The sequence below is a fragment of the Schistocerca serialis genome, chromosome 1 (assembly GCF_023864345.2).
Source record: "Schistocerca serialis cubense isolate TAMUIC-IGC-003099 chromosome 1, iqSchSeri2.2, whole genome shotgun sequence".
NCBI classification, from domain to species: domain Eukaryota; kingdom Metazoa; phylum Arthropoda; class Insecta; order Orthoptera; family Acrididae; genus Schistocerca; species Schistocerca serialis.
The window spans coordinates 793,833,615-793,852,525 of record NC_064638.1 but is presented as its reverse complement, the minus strand read 5'-3'; positions in this window follow the sequence as shown (position 1 = coordinate 793,852,525).

The window sequence follows — 18,911 nt, the reverse complement described above, 5'->3', positions numbered from 1 at the left end:
TGTAACTCTGCATTTGTGGGTCTTCTCGTGTTGCTGTCCAGCGCCATCTGTGGGCACGTCTTTGAACTCGCCTGGTTAATTTCAGGCGTGTGTCAAGTATTACCTCTCTACCTACATCATTCTGTGAATTACTGCGTTTTCAAATGTTAACGGAGTTCTGGGTCACAGCGTACATTCACGGAAATGGAAAGTGTTGCTCTACAAATATCTAGATCGGCACTGATACTTCAGTATCCCGTACATGTCATTCATTGAACTGAAGTGAGGATACACCTTGACGCCTACTATTGTAGCTTTATAAGTGCAGAATTTGATAATAACCGGTATGAACACCTTAAAAATGACGAATGATGAATGTACCATATTAACATTCCGAAAGCGGATGCTTAAGGCTTTGGCTCTTCGTTTCGTCCCCTCGTTTCAGCTGCTAATCGTTGGTCCCAGGTTGCGACGTGTGACTGAAGCACGCGTGGCGAGCTCGCGCTTCTAAACGACAGTCTGAGCTACGGTGAGGGAGACCGGTCTATCAGGTGTTGCGTCAGGCCCGTCACGAATAGTTTGCCACCTACTTTTTCAGACGGTTCCGTAACCTACGGGAAGGCACTAAAGCTGAACTGCGGAGAACTTAGTGCTCGTAAACAAATACAGTCTCTCGTACAGAAGGTCGCGACATTTCCGATCCGACTTCTCCACGGTATCTGAAGCTGTATTCCTCGACTTTTAGCAGCGTGATGCATCTTACGCACTTTTACAAGGCAGTTAAATAGAGCTGATATGGGAGAATTTGTGGATTGAAAAATACGTTGTCTGTTTTACGTAAACAGTAGTTAATCAGTTTATCTACATTCGCTTTATGAGTTTTTGTATTCTAATACTTCTGAAAAACAGGTAGAATAAACAGAACTGTTGAGTAAAATAGACAGCGTATCTAACACAAAATTTGGGTTAAATCTTAACAAAACAGAGTGGTGTTGGCGAACAGTGCAATATTCACCCAAACAAATCTTCTGATGTCCTGTTCTGACAATGAATTTAGGTGGGTGTTTCTAAAACTGTATCTCTAGCATCCAGTATATAAGTAGGTAAAGTAGAGAACTAGAAACTGTATGTGCTTCAACGTGGTGGTATATGAATAGGCCTACGTTAAAATTAAGTGAACAAAGAACGAAATCAAGGGGTAACTGAAAGGAGAATACGGAAAATATGTAAAGCCCTTAACATTTGAAAGTTAGTATGCTAAGATACACAGAAATGGTTAACTTGGCGCCGTAGGGATTAGAAAGGGCGAAAATAACTGTAGAAGCAGACAGATTAGAATTTGTAAAACATATTGCCAATGAATGTCGTAGATTCAGATAAATGAAAGGATTAGCCCAATATAAAAACATGTAGCTGGCACCAACGGAAAATATTTATAAGCCTGACGCGGAATTGACATTTGTTATGAACAGGAGAGCTGCCCATCAGAGGAAATGCTGGAAACCGTGATTTTGATATAACAGTGAATTGCTGTCACATGTCTGCACTTGGCGCATCGCCCACGTGCTCTGTCCCGCGTACTACGCTATATCATAAGGTCTGATTGTGATTAAGTGAGGGGAGCAGACGTGTTTAGTGACCAGTTCAATGCAACACGAAATGGTGCCCTCGATAAACAAAAAAAAACATTATTGTTGAGTGGTTTGCGAAACACAGTTCATGGGAAACATGTGCGGAACTGTTTGTGAAAGAGTTTTCAGACTGTAAGTGTATTTGAAATACCTCCAGAAACTGTTTAATTCATATGTGGTTCAAATCACTGAAGTTGAAGAGTGCACAGACATTTTCAGCAAGACAAGACAGTTATAAAAATTCTAGAAATCAAAAGCTCTTGTGAGGATGATAGAATTTCAGAGTTCTGAATAGTTGTTCCAACTTAATAAATAATGTCCTTAGTGACATATGCAATCCATCACTGGTACAGGGAATATTTCCAGAACGGTTAAAAGGTGCAATTATTAAACCACTTCATAGAAAGTGACGTGACTTACTTAAACAGTTATCGTTCAGTTTCCTGACTGACATCATTTTTCCAAAATACATGAAAAAGTAATGTACTCAAGAGTAGTCCCACATTTGATTGGAAATAATGTACTGAACATACGACAGTTTCGATTCCAGAAAGCTTACTCGACTGAGAATGCCATTTATACATTCACTTATCAAATAGTAAAAGCCTTAAATAGTAATATATTGGTATTTTTATGATCTCTCCGAGGCCTTCGAGAGTGTAGATCATGATACTCTCTGACAAAAACTCAGGTTTTATGGAATTGATGGCTTTACACATAGCTGGTTTGAATCATACGTGACAAGCAGAAAGCAAAAGGTTGTGCTGAGTAATTCAGACAGTGTCGGAAATATAGAAAATTTAATGACTGCGGTAAAAATCACAAAGCGAGTCCCACAGGGTTCAATTTTGGGTACACTTCCATTCCATATGCACGTGGATGATCTTCCACTTAACAGTCAACAAGCAAAATTGGGACTTTTTCCTGACGATATTAGTGTTATAATGAATCCCATTAAAGAGAAATCAACACAAGAGTTAGTAAATGAAATTTTCCAAAGAATTACTAGATGGTCTCTGAAAGTGGACCCTCCTTAAATTTTGAAAACACACTACATTATTCTATACAAGAAATAACAGACATACCAACAATTCAAGTGGCACATGAGCGGCAGGAAGTAAGTTGGGTAGGATGCTCCAAATTTTTGGGTGTACATGTTGCTGAAAACTTTAACTGGAAGAAGTATATTTCTGGAATTCTCAAACAATTAAGTTCAGCTACTTTTGCTCTCCGTACAACTTCTAACGCTGGAAACAAACGTATCAACCTCCTGGCGTATTTTGCATGTTTCTACTCAATAATGTCGCACGGAGTAATTTTCTGGGGCAACTCATCACTTAGAAGGAAAGTACTGGTTTCACAAAAGTGAACAGAAGGAATAATATGTGGTGTTCACCCACAGCCGGCCGAAGTGGCCGTGCGGTTAAAGGCGCTGCAGTCTGGGACCGCAAGACTGCTACGGTCGCAGGTTCGAATCCTGCCTCGGGCATGGATGTTTGTGATGTCCTTAGGTTAGTTAGGTTTAACTAGCTCTAAGTTCTAGGGGACCAATGACCTCAGCAGTTGAGTCCCATAGTGCTCAGAGCCATTTTTTTGTTCACCCACGGACGTCATGTAGGTACTTCTTCAAGTAGCTACGCATTTTAACTGCACCGTCACATATTTTCGTTAGTGAAATTCGTCATAAATAATTTACCTCAATTTGAGAAGAACATATCTATAACATTAGAGGGAAAAGTAACCTTTATTACCCATTGTTAAAGCTGCTAGTGGTCCAGAGAAGAGGGCAATATACAGCAATAATAATTTTTAATCATTTGCCAGATAACATAAAATGTCTGATAAGTAGCGAAATAGGTATTAAATCCAATTTAAAATCATTCCTCCAGGACAACTCCTTCTACTCCGCTGACGAACTTTCGGGAGGACCACGGTTAAAACACGTATCCGGCCATCTAGATTTTGGTTTTCCATGATTTCCCTAAGTCGCTCCTGTCATCTGCCGGAATGTTGCCTTTGAAAGGGCATGGTCGATTTCCTTTCCCATCCTTGACGCAATCCGAGCTTGTCCTTCGCCTTCGACGACCTCGATGTCGGCGGAAAGTTAAACCCACCTTCCTTCCTTCCTTCTTGATGAGCTTCTACTCAAAAACTGGTAGTCAATAAAAAAACTTGTTTTTAAGTGTAGTTGCATGAGTAGGAATAAAATGATAATGTGTTTATTAATGTTAAGAGTAATAATGTATACATATCCTGTAAACGGACTCGTTCCATATCATTTCGATAAAAGAATCGTTGAAATGACCTGTGGAACATGTAATAAACTACTGTAACTAACAGTACTCACCGCCTTGACAAGCCTGTAACGAGCACAAGAGATGTTCGGTGAGGAGAGGACGATTAGCAGAGGCAGTGCTGTTTCCTGGCCACCTCGATCGCCTGCACTCCATCCCTGTTATTATTACCTGGGGGCAAATTGTAGAATCAGGTGTACTCAAATAATCCTCACAGACCGAAAGAGCTGCAGCAGAAGATTGGAAATGCTATTTATGCAGACTTTCGTTAAGTCGCTCAATATGTAGGATATAAACTGCACATATCATTACGACCACAGTATCGGCGGAGCAAATCTTTTGCCTTTCTCTTTCAACCTTAAACGTATTATTTTAGCACATAACAGATGGTCCTGGTGTATGGTAACCAATTATCTGATGTTGCCAAAACACTACCCAGTTTTTTAGAAATATCAGTTTGTTCAGGAACAGCTAAGCTGCTTTGAAAACCGAACACAGCGTTCACAGTTTTGAATATGGCGACCGTGTACAATTTTCAAACATAGGAATTTTACAGCCCACCGGTTGCATGTAACTGTTTGGTACACCTGACATAGGTTTCGACACCTACTAAAGGTGTCTTCATCAGAATGAAATTTCGAAGAATCTTAAGGGGCTCCGGAAAGGCTCAAAATCATGAAAAGTTCAATTTTTACTTTTTTGCGTTTTTTTAATAGATATATAATTTATTCAATTCCGAAGACTACAACTATTTTTAAATTTTTTTTTAAATGTGTTCTACATGGGCGTGACCCACTGTGGCGCTGTTAAACTGCTGTCAAATGGTGTTATTATTAACGTCCGTGTTCATCAGGTACATTTTAGTGATGTGAGATAAAGTATGTGTTGTGGCTAACCTGTGATGGTTCAATATATATCGCTGGTGTGATTGTCGATTGTTTCATGTTTATTTACTCTGTCGTTATCTCGAAAATATTCGTAATTAATTCTGTTTCTTGAGTCTCTGTTTTGTTGAAGTATAATAATGAGTAAAAGTAAAGTTATTAGAAATCCTCTGAAGGCTTTTAAGAAAAGGAGAAATGTTGGAAAGCTAAAGGTATGTGTTATTACTGTAAACAATAAAGACGATAACCAAGTGAGTGAACCTAACCTCTCAAGTACACCTGCCCGTAGCAGTCAAAGTGGGAAAGAAAATACTTCAAAGAAGAAGCTTGGTTCAATGAGTGAAAACTATGAATGTTTTATGGGCGAATCGGATGTGAATGAAATATTTGATATGTTGGTTCTCAAAGGAATTTTTTCAAACTGTGTAAGATGTATTCATTGTAGTGAATTTGGTCTGGAACTCTCCATAATAAAGCACGTAGGACTTGCTAGTGAAATACAACTGAAATGTGATAAGTGTTCATACATGACCACCTTTTGGAACAGTGTTGCAGTAACTGCAACTGAAGAAAATGGTAGCAAAATCTACGAACACAACATTAGATTTGTTTATTCCTTGCGTTCAGTTGGTAAGGGTGCTACCGCAGGTGCAATTTTCTGTGGCATCATGAATCTTCCAAATCCCCCAACCAAGTTTACGACCTATAATAAATTAATAGGATCTAAAGTAGAAGATGTCTGTATAGAATCTATGAAGAACGCTGTGGAAGAGGCAGTACTGGAAAATAATGGTAACAGAGATTTGACTGCAGCGTTCGATGGTACCTGGCATAAACGGGGACACACATCTCTTCATGGTGTAGTATCTGCCACCAGTATGTATACAGGGGAAGTTTTAGATGTAGCAGTAATATCAAAGTATTGTAGATGTCCACAAAAATATAAAGGTACACATGAAAATAATTGCAAAGCTAACTATAGTGGCAGTAGTGGAGGAATGGAAGTGGCTGGTGTTGCCAGTATATTCCAGCGTTCTGAGGCGTGTGATAAAGTGCGATATGTTAATTACCTTGGTGACGGTGATTCTAAAAGTTTCAAACATGTTCAAGGACTGAAGCCCTATGGTGATGATGTTGTAGTGCAGAAATTTGAGTGTATTGGATATGTACAGAAGCGAATGGGAACAAGACTTTGGCGACTGAAAGCTTCGTACAAAAAACAAAAACTCAGTGATGGTAAAGGGTTGGATGGGAAGGGAAGGTTAACTGACAGTGTAATTGACAAAATACAGAACTATTATGGAATGGCTATTAGGCAACATACACAAAGTGTCGACGAAATGAAGAAGGCTGTTTGGGCTCTTTTTTTTCATACTTCTTCAACCGATGAAAATCCCCAACATAGCTTGTGTCCCAAAGAAGAAGACAGTTGGTGTAAATATAACAAAGGATTGCTAACTGGTGAAGCGTACACTCATAAGCATAGTCTGCCTCATGCAATAATGGAGGTGATAAAACCTATTTTCAGAGAATTAGCAGCACCTGAACTGTTGAAAAAGTGTATTCACGGAAAAACTCAAAACCCCAATGAAAGTGTAAATAGTGTTATATGGTCGAGAATCCCCAAGACTGTATTTGTTGGAATAGAAACACTTCACTTTGGTGTGTATGATGCTGTTGCGACTTTCAATGATGGCAACATTGTAAGGTGCAAGGTATTTAGAAATATGGGAATGAAGATAGGTTCTTACATGGTACGAGCGATGCTTGCTTTAGACAAGGAACGCCTTCGGGCTGCAGACAGGGCTGTAAAGAGTCTAGAAATACAAGCGAGAGTAAACAGGAGGAGGAACAAGAGGAAGCTGGAGGAGGAGTTTGCAGAGGATGAAGATAATCCATCCTATGGACCTGGAATGCACTAAAAAGTTAATCCAATCTTTGTCGCTTGATTCCCAAAACTTTTATTTTCTCATACTAATTACATGTTTTCTAAGGATCTTCCAAACATGTTTGTTTCAAACTTTCAGTAAATGTTACACAGTACCTTCTGCATAATTTAACACAGCCTTTTTCCAAAAAACTGTATATTTTTGAATATATAAATAAAAAATTGCAAAAAAAGTTGTGAATTTTCATTGCAATTGAAAAAAAAATCATCTTTAATAACTGAACTAAAATTTTGTAAAATCCCTGTGTTAAGTTGTAGCCCATATTCCAATAAATAATCTGTAAAAAGTTCAACTTCCTACCTCAAATACTTTGTGAGGAAAGATGTAATTTATAAGCGTTATTTCAACATTGCAGGTATAGAGCGTTCCGGAGCCCCTTAAAATTACGTTGTGAAAAGACAATCGCCAGAATTTATAGCAGCTATGCCCAAGTAAAAACTAAAATAAAATACGCTCTAGCTTTACACGTATGTCTAGCTAGGAATAACATCGGTTCAGTGGCCTATATTGCTGCCACGAAAACAAGTTGGAACATATTTTATTTTAATTTTGACTTGAGCGTCATCATCATCATAAGTCATTGTGCTCATTGCTGAGCGTCGTGATCCCATGAACCAAACGTCTCCATCCCGGACGATTGCCATCTTCTCTTAGTGCCTGCTGAAGAGGTAGACCGGAGATCTGCTTGATTTGATCCATCCATATGGTCGATGCTCTTCCTCTTGGTCTCATGCCCTCGATCTTTCTTTGCAAGATTATTTTCTCTAGATTTTCTCCATCTCTTCTCATAATATGGGCAAAGAACTGGATAATTTTTTCGGTGACTCGAAAAGAAAGGCGTCTGGAGATATAGAGTTGTTCAATAATGGAAACATTGTTCTTCTTTCAGTCCATTTTGTACGTAGCATCCTACGCCAGCACCAAAGCTCAAACGCATCAGTGCGTTGAGCACAGCTGCTCTAAATTCTGATAATTGCTTTTTCGCAATGTAATGTTACGACACAACTTGCAGTCGTGTCACTGAAGAACCAACGTAAGTGTTCACGTGCCACCGAATTTTATGAAGCATATCTAACCAACGCTCGCTCTGATTTAACGCTCACGTGATGAATCGGAGTTGACAAATGCTCATATTACAGGAATGATCACTAGTCTCAATATTTTTCCGTAATTAACATTGTAACGGAGTGAGGTGCCCCAGTGGTTAACACGACTCTACAGTCCTTGGCCACATTGTTAGTCGCATCAGGAGTTTTTAACACTAGAAGTTTAGAAGTACAAAAAGGTGAAAAGATGATTTTGATCATTGTAAATAAAGTGATTTAATTTCTTTAAACACCTCAAATTATTAATGACTGATAAACCACTCAGCTTTAATATTAATTGCTATTGTTTTTAAAAAGCATCCTATAAGCGGAACTAGGCCTAACTTTTATATACTTTGTCACACGGCCTTTAGCAGCTTTTAGTGCTTCCGTTCGCCTTGGCATACTGCTAATGCAGGCTTGTACAGTGTCCTTCATCAGTGAGTGACGATGCCAGACTTGAATAATCTTTTCAATGAGACAAATTTTTGTGGTGATCGTTTCCTTTGCCACTTCCCTTTCCACCAGCCCCCAAACGTTTTCAACTGGGTTCAAGTGGAGCGAATTTCCTGGCCACGGTAAGAAGACGTTTTCTTACTGCAAAAACGTTTTTACTGATCGTGCTACATGAGTTGGAGCTATGGCCTTCATAAACACAAATGGTTCTCCTTTTGGGACCTATTCTTCCATCTGAGGTAGTAGCTTCCTCCGTAACACCCCCTTGTACTGGTCTTGTCACATTGTTTCCTCAACCAAGTACAGACATCCAGAGCCTTTACCACTAATTACACGCCATATCATGACTTTGATTGGGTGTTTCACAGTCTGCACGATACGGAGCAAGGTACTTTTCATCAGGACACTTTGTACGAACTGAGAATTATTTATCAAAGTTTAAAATGTGGATTCATTACTAAAACAAACCTGAAACCAAATGAAGAAGCCACTAAGATTTGCTTTATTTATCACTACTGTATGAAGGCAAATACTATCTAATTTAATGATACTCACCTATTTCCGGAAGTCCAAATCTCGATGCTTGTTCTCCATTGCCCATGCAAGACGTTTTGACATCATAGCAGCTGTTAATGTAGGCTTCCAGGGAGGACTAAGAGCTCTGAAGTTGATTTGCGAGAGTTTGCAAACTAATGTCCTTTCTCAAGGCATATCTTTTTCTTGACCTTGGTGAAAATATTGGTCTTCTGCCACACCTGTTCTTCCTTTGAGGGACTAATACCTCACAAAAATCTGTTTTCTTCTTTACACATCTTACGGATGAGTCTGACACGCCGAGTCTTCGAAAAATCTGCCAATTTCATCACATACTTGTACTGGTGCTAAGAAGTGCTTTTACCTCTGCTTTCTGTCGAGGCGTCAAAACATTTACTTTATCCATTAGTTTTGTATCTTATTGACTGTAAAATCACTCACTAATCAGCAAAGAAATCATTAGAGGCTACCGGTAGTAAATACACCAGTAACCAACAATACTAGTAGTTAACAACGCACTCACACTTCAAACACGTCAGCTCTTGGTGTTCTCAAAACTATAATTGGCAGCTGTTAATCAACAGTGAGCTCGTACGAGAACGATGCATCACAACAAAATAGCTTATTTCACTCAATAATAGCTCTTTAACAGTATTCAATCTCTTAAACAATGATACGTGAGCCAGTTTACAAAACCAAAACCCAGAAATAAATGAATTGTAAAAGCAAAAAAAAAGATTGCGTCTAATAACGTGGCCAGGAACTGTAACTAGGTAAGAACAGAAACCGTGCGGCCACCGCAGTTTAGCTTGTTTCTAGATTTCCTAGATCACTCGATGTGGACCCCTAAATGTTTCTTTCTACTAGTCCATGACTGATATTCTGTCCTGTCTAAAGCGGAGCTAATACTCTGTCATTAAGTAACATATACGAGACGTGAGACTCTAGTCCTTCTTCCTTGGTAATAGCCAGTATAGCTGTCGAGGGCAGTATGCTCCGACGATAATTCACTTTACTGTGAACTACGCTATTTGGAAATGTATTACTACTACTAATAGTTCCCTCCGCTGTAGAGATATCTCTTTTAGAGTTATGAGCTATTGAGTTTTTGTTGAATAAGGACAGTTAGGAAAGCTTACTACATTACAGTTGTTCCAAACAACAAGAGATCTCCTGCCATTACTCACCACAAAACAATGACTATCTTTACGGTTGCGCTAATTTGCGATGAGAGAACAGTCAAGAGACGTACTACTACAACAATATGCGTATCGCACAACAATCTCGAGAGTAAAATTAACTTCGTGCAACCTGGACTTCATGCTACGTTATAGTCGAAAGAGGGCTAATTACATTCCAGTCTACTTATGTTCCATTACAAATTGTCCGAGACGACTTGTGACAGGCTTGTGTGAGGCAAGGTCGGATGTGTTAGGCGATACCACCTACACTAAGCACGTTTCGTGTACTCGCATACCAGTATGGTTGTAAAACGCAGCTGTAGCAACAGCCACGCTCATAAATCTCGACCGACGCTCTTGTTCACACTGCGTGTCCCTGCACGGGAAGAGGTGCGCCGTTGCCAACACAGTGCGCTTGTACAGTCATAATATATTGGGCAGCACGAGCTTATTCAGCAGCTTGTTGAAGTTCTGCAGTTACCTCACAGCCAACAGAAAGGACGTCCTTCAAGAACGTAGTGTGAATAAAATAATTTATGGCGGTTAACTTTGGTCGGTTTTCGAAACTACACAGCTCTGCGCCAACAGGGAAGGATGATATGGTGAAAAGATGCTTTATTCAGTAGAAAATTCTCAATGAACGCTGAGAGTGTATACTGCTATACGTCTGATGCATTTATAGCTTAATAAGCAAGTGAGTTTAACGAAGTGTGGTGTCACATTTCTTTTTATAAGAGTGCAAGTTCCGACGGACTGCTATTGTCTCACTCCGAGTAGTCGACGTCTCTTAGGAGTGATATGCGTCGTAGTGATGTTTTAAATGATTAGATGCTGGTAAAAGCCTACTCCTCTCGAGTGTCGTCAACTACGCCTAAAGGTTACTGCCTCTATGCGTGCGATTAACTGATCACTGTGTACATTCATGGCTAGAGGAGAGCTGCTGTTTGGATTCAGGCATTGCCGCGCGGGATTAGCCGAGCGGTCTGAGGCGCTGCAGTCATGGACTGTGTGGCTGGTCCCGGCGGAGGTTCGAGTCCTCCCTCGGGCATGGGTGTGTGTATTTGTCCTTAGGATAATTTAGGTTACGTAGTGTGTAAGCTTAGGGACTGATGACCTTAGCAGTTAAGTCCCATAAGATTTCACACAGATCTGAACATTTTTTAGATTCAGGCATCAATATACAGTGTGAAGGCCAAGAGAAACCAGTGATCTTCCGTTAACTGTGAAAATCTCTCTCTCTCTCTCTCTTCGTGGAGTACGATCCGCGTGCCACTAAACTCAGGACATTACGTTAGAGGCACTGTATGTTATTTATTTCTACCGAGTCACTTTTAACTTGATTTTTCGCTTGGCTGTATTGTGATACCACGTCACGTTTGTATGAGATTCAAAGGCACCAAGGGATAGTAAGTGGGAGGCTGATTGTATTTAGTGGAGCGTAAAGGGTAAAGCACCGTGGTTTGGATTCCATATAAAAATGTAGGCTCATCTATAACTGCCAAGTTAAGTCAGTTCAAATGTCGGAGGAAGGCAACGGTAAATCATCTCCAACAAGACCATGCCTACTAAAGCATTGTGGTGTTCAAGACAATATTGAGATTAATGACTGCTTTACTTTACGCTGAAGACCGAGTGCGCAACTGTCGGCCTGCGGACCGCATTCAGCGCGCAATTGGTTTCAATCTCTCCAGCGGAATAAATTCTGCTTGAACACAGAATGAATGTTCTCTCAGAAACATATGTTTTGATGCGTGGGTTTTCGGGAATGGGTGCCATTTATATCGGTGCCTTGACCCTTTAACTTAACGTCAAGGACGCTATAGTTTTGACTTAGGCGCTAGGAGCGTCGCTGTCGCGCCGTAACGAGGCAGCTCGCAAGCACTATGTAAGTATAGGAATCAGGACCATGGATTACCAGAGGTTGCCCATTTCTAAAAGGTAAAGCACCAGATAAACGAGCCATGCAGGGGTAGGTACGGCTTCTTAAAAACGCCAATATGGGTACGAGGTGATATACACAATACTTAACAAAGTGTTAACCATTGTTTTCGAACGGCGGCTCTTTATTTCAAAGCACGTACCAGAGTCCACTGTGAGGTCGGAATAACGTTCAACAAACTGCTCTGCTTAACAGCTGCTGAGGAAAAGAGACATTGTTTGACAGGAATAATTACAGGCAATGATGGACGACATGAAACATAGTACATCTGTAATAACGAAAAATGGTACAGATTGCATCACATGGAAAAGCAAACATAAATGGCGTTCATGTTTTAAACAGCTCAGAAGGTCGATATCGTACACTCAGTAAGGAATCTGCCGTCTTCGGGTACTAATCTACATTTTGCACTTCTTATTCTTACTGGCTGCGAGACGGTTCAGTCCTTGATGGATATTGGTCCACTCCTCTGTCAAGGCGGATTTAAGTTCTTGCACGGTTCGGGGATTGGGTATTCTTAGAGAAATACTTCTGGCGGGAGCATCCCCAGCATGCTTCATGGGGTTTAGATCTGAGGAGTACGCAGGCCACAGCATACGTTCAATAATTACACTTTCCAGTGTGTCCGATGTGACATAAGCAGAATTCATAACAATGACTAACCAAACTTTTACTTGCGAAATTGATTCTCAGTCTTAAAGCACAGCAAACCAACATTTGATGTTGTTACATATCTGTTTTTCAGCGGCACCCCTATCTATCAATAATCCGGCAACGAAAGTTATTTATATGGTTCCTATCAGAAACAGACCCATCTCATTGACCTCGGTATACTACAAAGCAGTGAAATTTCTTGTGAATGTTCTTCCTTGGCCTGCCAAGAAACCTCAACAGCTATTGACAGCTTATACGTATGCTACTAAGCAAATTTTACAAAATCTGAGGTCATCGAGACGTTCAAAGGTTCGATTATCTATCTTGTTTTAGGTACTATCGTTTCATGCTGTGCAAATAACTATAAATGAAACTACGCCTGCAATTAATAGTACAAAGGAAACAGATCCATTCAGTCTAATTAAGAGTAATAACAAGTTTTATTCTTCACTGAGAAACGCTGACGGAGTCATAATTTTGTTTATAATCACGAAACATTCTGCCTCAGCTAGAGTCACCCACAGGCCACTTTCAGCCTTGGGCACATCGCATGATGGAGATTGAACGTATTCTAATGTGTGTGGAACGATTCGTCCGGAAAATCAAGCACCTTGTAGAACGAAGCGTAACTAACTCCGAAGGATATATCCTTCATTTAATAACACTGCGGAGTACTGTGCCCTGTGGCATCTATCACAGATGTAAATGAGGTAAGTCTATACTCTTTTCAGACCTTTCCATGTTAGGATGTATTTTTGTAGAAAAATGAATATTTAGTCTGTATGTTTTTGTATTTCGCAATTTTTCAATCGATTTTTAGGAATCGCCTTTGTTAAAAAATATGAATCCTTAATATTTTATAGTTGCATTATATATTGATTATCGTTTAGTTATTCTTCATACCTGTTATGATTTTTCGAAATTAATTGACCAGTGGCATAAGATCATAAGCACCTGCGTATAAACTGCACACAATGGCCACAATTACGTTTGGTGCATTATGGACCATAAATTGACGCACATGAAATGCAATCAACATTTCGATAAACTTTTAACTTGCAAAGGAGGCCGTAGCTTCCTCCGTTCAGTAGTAAAGGGGTTTGCCAATTTGTGGTACAGCGCGCTCAACGATGTATGATGCATGTATGTGCTGATAGTTTCGAACTATACTTGATATTTACTTTTTGATTCTTTAAAGTGAGCATCCAACATTCTGCAGCTACTGCACCGGGTCACAGTATCATAACAGTAAACAAATTAGTGTAATAAAATAATCATGTTGTGATCTGGTATTAAGCGCTTACACGATGAGCCTGTTTCTAACTGGAAATATTTGAAAAATATGGCAGCATGTCAATACCAATAAACAAAATCAATTAGCGGTTACCGTAGTCAGTGTACGACGTCAAAGCTTGCGCTCGGCCCTTCCAACTTACCTGGTTGCTACTGCGGTGCTGTGGTCCATGAAGGAGCTGCTTCGACAGAGAATTACCTTCCCATTGTTCATCAAACGAACAGAAAAGGATCAAGGTAACCGATGGCCCATCCGAGCATACAGGCATTATTGATGACAGGTGGCAGTAGTTTAGCTTTAAACGCCTAATTTCAAAGATGGTGTCGAGAATGATGGCTTTAATGACAGGCCAAGATAGGCTGTAACTGATTCGACACCTATGACGATTCGCGTACTATAAAACTCCCGGAAGTCCGGTGTAACAATGCGTGTTATATTCGCACTCGCAAAGGGACCCGGGAAATGCACAGCAGTACACACCAGGAAGCGTGGCAGCCTGTGAGATATTGGCAACCAGCTGTCACAGATTCTGCCCGCTCACATGCGTGGCCACGCAGCCTCACGTGCGCCGAAATCCGTCGCGCTCACAATGGCGACAGCTGCGGCATACATTCGTGGCTCTCTACAATGGAAGGCGATAGCTGTTTACGTCATACAGTTCAGGCACCGGGGGCGGGCAGCACAGCGTGGCGACGGACAACTACAAATGTAGCAACCGTGACGGAGCTCTTATTTTGGAGTATTTATTATGCAGACGCACTGATAGAGACGCTCTGATCCCTTTCCGGTGACTTAAATGTGAACAGTAAAGTGCAGTCAGTTTCAGCGACAATGTGCGTGCACAAATTACTGCGGTACACTCACGAGACTTCCCATTCCAAACCGCTTTCAGCAGCTCACATACGTCAGTATTTTCTTCTATTTTCTAATGACTTCCGTTTGCAATATGTTTATTTTCGTTTATTACGAATTCATTATTGAGTGATAAGCTTTACCATTCATTTCAGTAGGAAATTAATGCAATTTACTGTGCTATATGTTCATGAGAGCTTGCTACTTAAAGACAAGTTTCATATAACATATTGTACTGTACATAAGTAACTGCTATTCAATTAAGGCCATGCAGGATCAGCCGAGCGGTCTAGGGCGCTGAAGTCATGGACTGTGTGGCTGGTCCCGGCGGAGGTTCGAGTCCTCCCTCGGGCATGGATGTGTGTGTGTTTGTCCTTAGGATAATTTAGGTTAAGTAGTGTGAAAGCTTAGGGACTGATGACCTTAGCAGTTAAGTCCTATAAGATTTCACACACATTTGAACATTTTAACATTCAATTAAGGCCAACAGCGTTCTCAATATAACAGTAAATTACTGAAGACTGATGGGCATGAAACAAGCATCTTCTTCTAGGGTTGTTTTCGTCTGACAGAACGCCGCAATCTAGAAAACTGAATGTTAAGTAAATAAAGTTAGTTGCCATGAAATCTTGCTCGAATTGGGCAAAGAAAGAAAGGTTGTAACTGCAATGTAACACTTGTATGTTACTTCGTGTGACCTGATTAAGCATACAGGCTAGTTGCAATTAAACGTTCCGTATTTGAGAGGGCCCCTACGAAAAACGAGTCTTCGTAGGGGAATGAATCATTGTGGAAACATTTGTCATGACAGGCAGAAGAGAAATAATGAATAAACCATTGAAAGAAACACATTTTAACTTCCACATTCGAGGGTAACATTTGTTAATGGCGTACCAAGTTTACCTTCCAGGTTACAAACTGGCTCTACGTGACGACCATACACATCCATGACAGCCTGTATACAATTTCACAATTGTTCGCAGCACTTTTATATGAATTTTATATCTGTAGAAACAATCAACAATTTCCTTTCCTCTTGGTATCGATTGGCATTTCTTCTTTGTTGATAGTGTTTGTTTTGTCAATCCATTGTACTATTAAGCGTAAAGACGACATTAGGTTACGATAGCGAACTCTGATGTTGAATTATTTCCCCTTTATCACGTAAAAGGAAAATATGAAATCTAACTATGAAAACTAGCTTCTCGGTCTGGAAATTTTTAATCCTTGGACTATGTAATGATTCCTTCGTTTGTTGTTACTACACTCTCTCGACATTAATCGACGAAGGTAGGGCTGAAGCAGTAAAATTTTCGTATCTATGACCAAGTGTGCTTAGAAACCATGTATAACTCTTGAAATATTTCTGAAAATTGTTGAAAACATGGTCACAAATTGATGATATTAGAGAAATATTTACCACCTTACAAAACAGTAGCTATGGAAACTAAAATAGTGCGACGAAGCAGTTCATCACGAACGCCTAGACCACGAGAGGATAATAAATAGACAGTTGAAAGGTAGAATGACTGTATGTGAAAATAGTGCAACAAAGCAGTTCATCACGAACGCCTAGACCACGAGAGGATAATAAATAGACAGCTGAAAGGTAGAATGACTGTGTGTTGTGTATTTCGTGGGGTAGCAGTGGAGCTGTTTGGTTGGTAAGAGGGGCTGATTGTAGCATTTTACGGTAGGTGTAGCGAAACAAGAGATTTATGGCGAGTGTTTCTAGGATGAATGCTGGGCAAAAATGATCGTAACAGGTCACGAGAATATTTTTTGTTCCTTTACTTAGATTTCTTTTTTTTTTTTTTAACGAAAATACTGCCTGTACAGAGCGCGTGGTACCGCGGGTCTGGTAGGTTGTTGGTGGCTGACAGTCTGCTAATGCGTAAATGATAGACTCACAATTTTTTATAGAGCTGAAACGATTAAAGTTATGATTTTTTGTCATTAATACACACTAGTATGACACACAGTAAATTAATTTATATTTCTTGGTGGGAAAAGATTTTATTAAAATCTTCAGACAATAAACATATAATTGCTAAATGCAATTTTGTGTTCACTACGTACATTGTTGCCCTGTAGTAAATCATCGTCCAATTCAATAACTAAAATTAGCACTGAAAGTAACAAAAATTTTGATAGTGTGACAACGAGTAACGGGAAACTGGTAAGTGTGTTCAAATAAATTTCGGACTCGTAGCCGATTGTATCTATCTCATCCCATGATATTTCTACTAGGCAGCTGCCAGTCATAGAAGTCTTTGATAGCTTTCCTGAAGATGACTGATAGGTGTCTAGTCGAAAATTGTGGGATGAGCTGAATGATGACCGGCTGCAAGCCCAAAATTTGTTTTATCATTTAGTTCGCCGGGAAAAAAGCGGATGGAGGGGGAAGGACAGGAACGAAGGCAGCCATAGGGAGAAGCTTCGAGAAGACAGCGTTGGAATAATGACAGCACGCACAATGCTGTTAAGCGATCACTCATCACGTACTTCATATTCCTAAGGAACGGCAAGAAACGCCAATAAACAGTACAATAGGAAATAACATCTACTCTGTACTTCAAAGCGATTTACAAAGAATATGAGCGAATGTAGTGGGTTATGTCTAACAGGACGACAGAACGGACCTTATTGGATGGGAATAAGAAGCTACCAAATTTGCATTGGTAAATGAAACAGAGTGCGTGAACGTGCAGTGTGAACTGGATGTCCTAGCACAGACGAGCAGTGTTTCAGGATTAAAAACATGTGAGGAAAGATGAAATGGTTTGATTCGAGTATATTAGACGTTTAGGTGTTCACTGATGTGAACAAGAAAGGAGGTGTATTTGAGAAACTGGAGAGCTCGTGTAGTACAGGACAAGAAAATAATTGGTGGGATTGATACAATTTTCGATCAGCAGATGTCCATGTGATATTCACATAACAGACGATTGGTCGATCAAGGTGTTATGTGGTATGGTGGAGAGATGCCATCCTCACATATGGATGCTAATTAGTTTTAGTGTATTTCAGTGTGTTACAACAATCCCTCTTTGAATTTTATATAAGCGCATCATATACAACGGTTTGTAGAGACTTCAGCAGTATTTTACATGGTTGCAACAAAACTGACTCGGCCTGATACACACACTCAGCTGGTTGACAGACACAACGTTGATAGCAAACATTAGACATCAAAGAAAGTATAAACAGTTATGCACTTCGTTGGTACTGCGAACGAGTCGGCAGAGACCAGGAATGCAGGAGCGATAAGACCTGATGACCAAGCAGTGGCTTGAATGAATCTGCGTGTGCGCGTCCGGTTTACCAGTGAGGTGGCGGAAATTAAACTTGTGAGGTATTTTCTTTTCTTTTTTTCTTTCTCTAAGATGTATTTTGATACACAAGACTTTTTCAGAGAAACTGAACATACCAAGCCGAAATGAGATATCCATTTCCTGCATATTCAAATGGAGAGGTGAAAAATAGTCTGTGGGAGGAAAAAGTAGATATCTTTGTGGGCGAAAAGCTGGTGACAAATATATAAAGCGAACAGTGCATATAACAATTTTAATCAAAATGCAATTTTCATGTACCTAAAAACCTCAGTTCTTTTTACTAACAACTCCCCCTGGATTCGCACGGGTAGCACTAACTATTTACCACCAGATGATTTATCTGGCACAGCGGTAATTTTGTTTATGGACCACTGCGTCGAGCTATAATTAAAATTCAAAGATCAACTGTAGGTAACTGAGTATTATAACTTACACTATTTAAGTACTGCACACCATGAAAGTTTTCAGGAGGTATGAATATTGCCTGTTCATATATAATTGGCGTTGGGAGTGACAGTTCATGGCGATAAAGACAACTGTCAGTTCAATTTGAATTACAGCGAGCTGTCAGCTTCCCAAGTTCAGTGCTAGTCCAGCATGATCTATATTTTCTGTCTGACCTATTCCTGCATTTCCTAACTTAAACTTTGCGTCGAAGGACCATCTGCCATTCAACATCGGTACAAAGCATCCTCTGCCGTGCAGCATGGTATGAAGCACCTTCCGCCATTCAGCACTGGTACAAAGCACCCTGTGTCACAACACGCCCTGTGCCACAATGCATCAGTGTGAAATACTCACTACCACACAACAATGATACAAAGCACCATCTGCTGCTTACAGT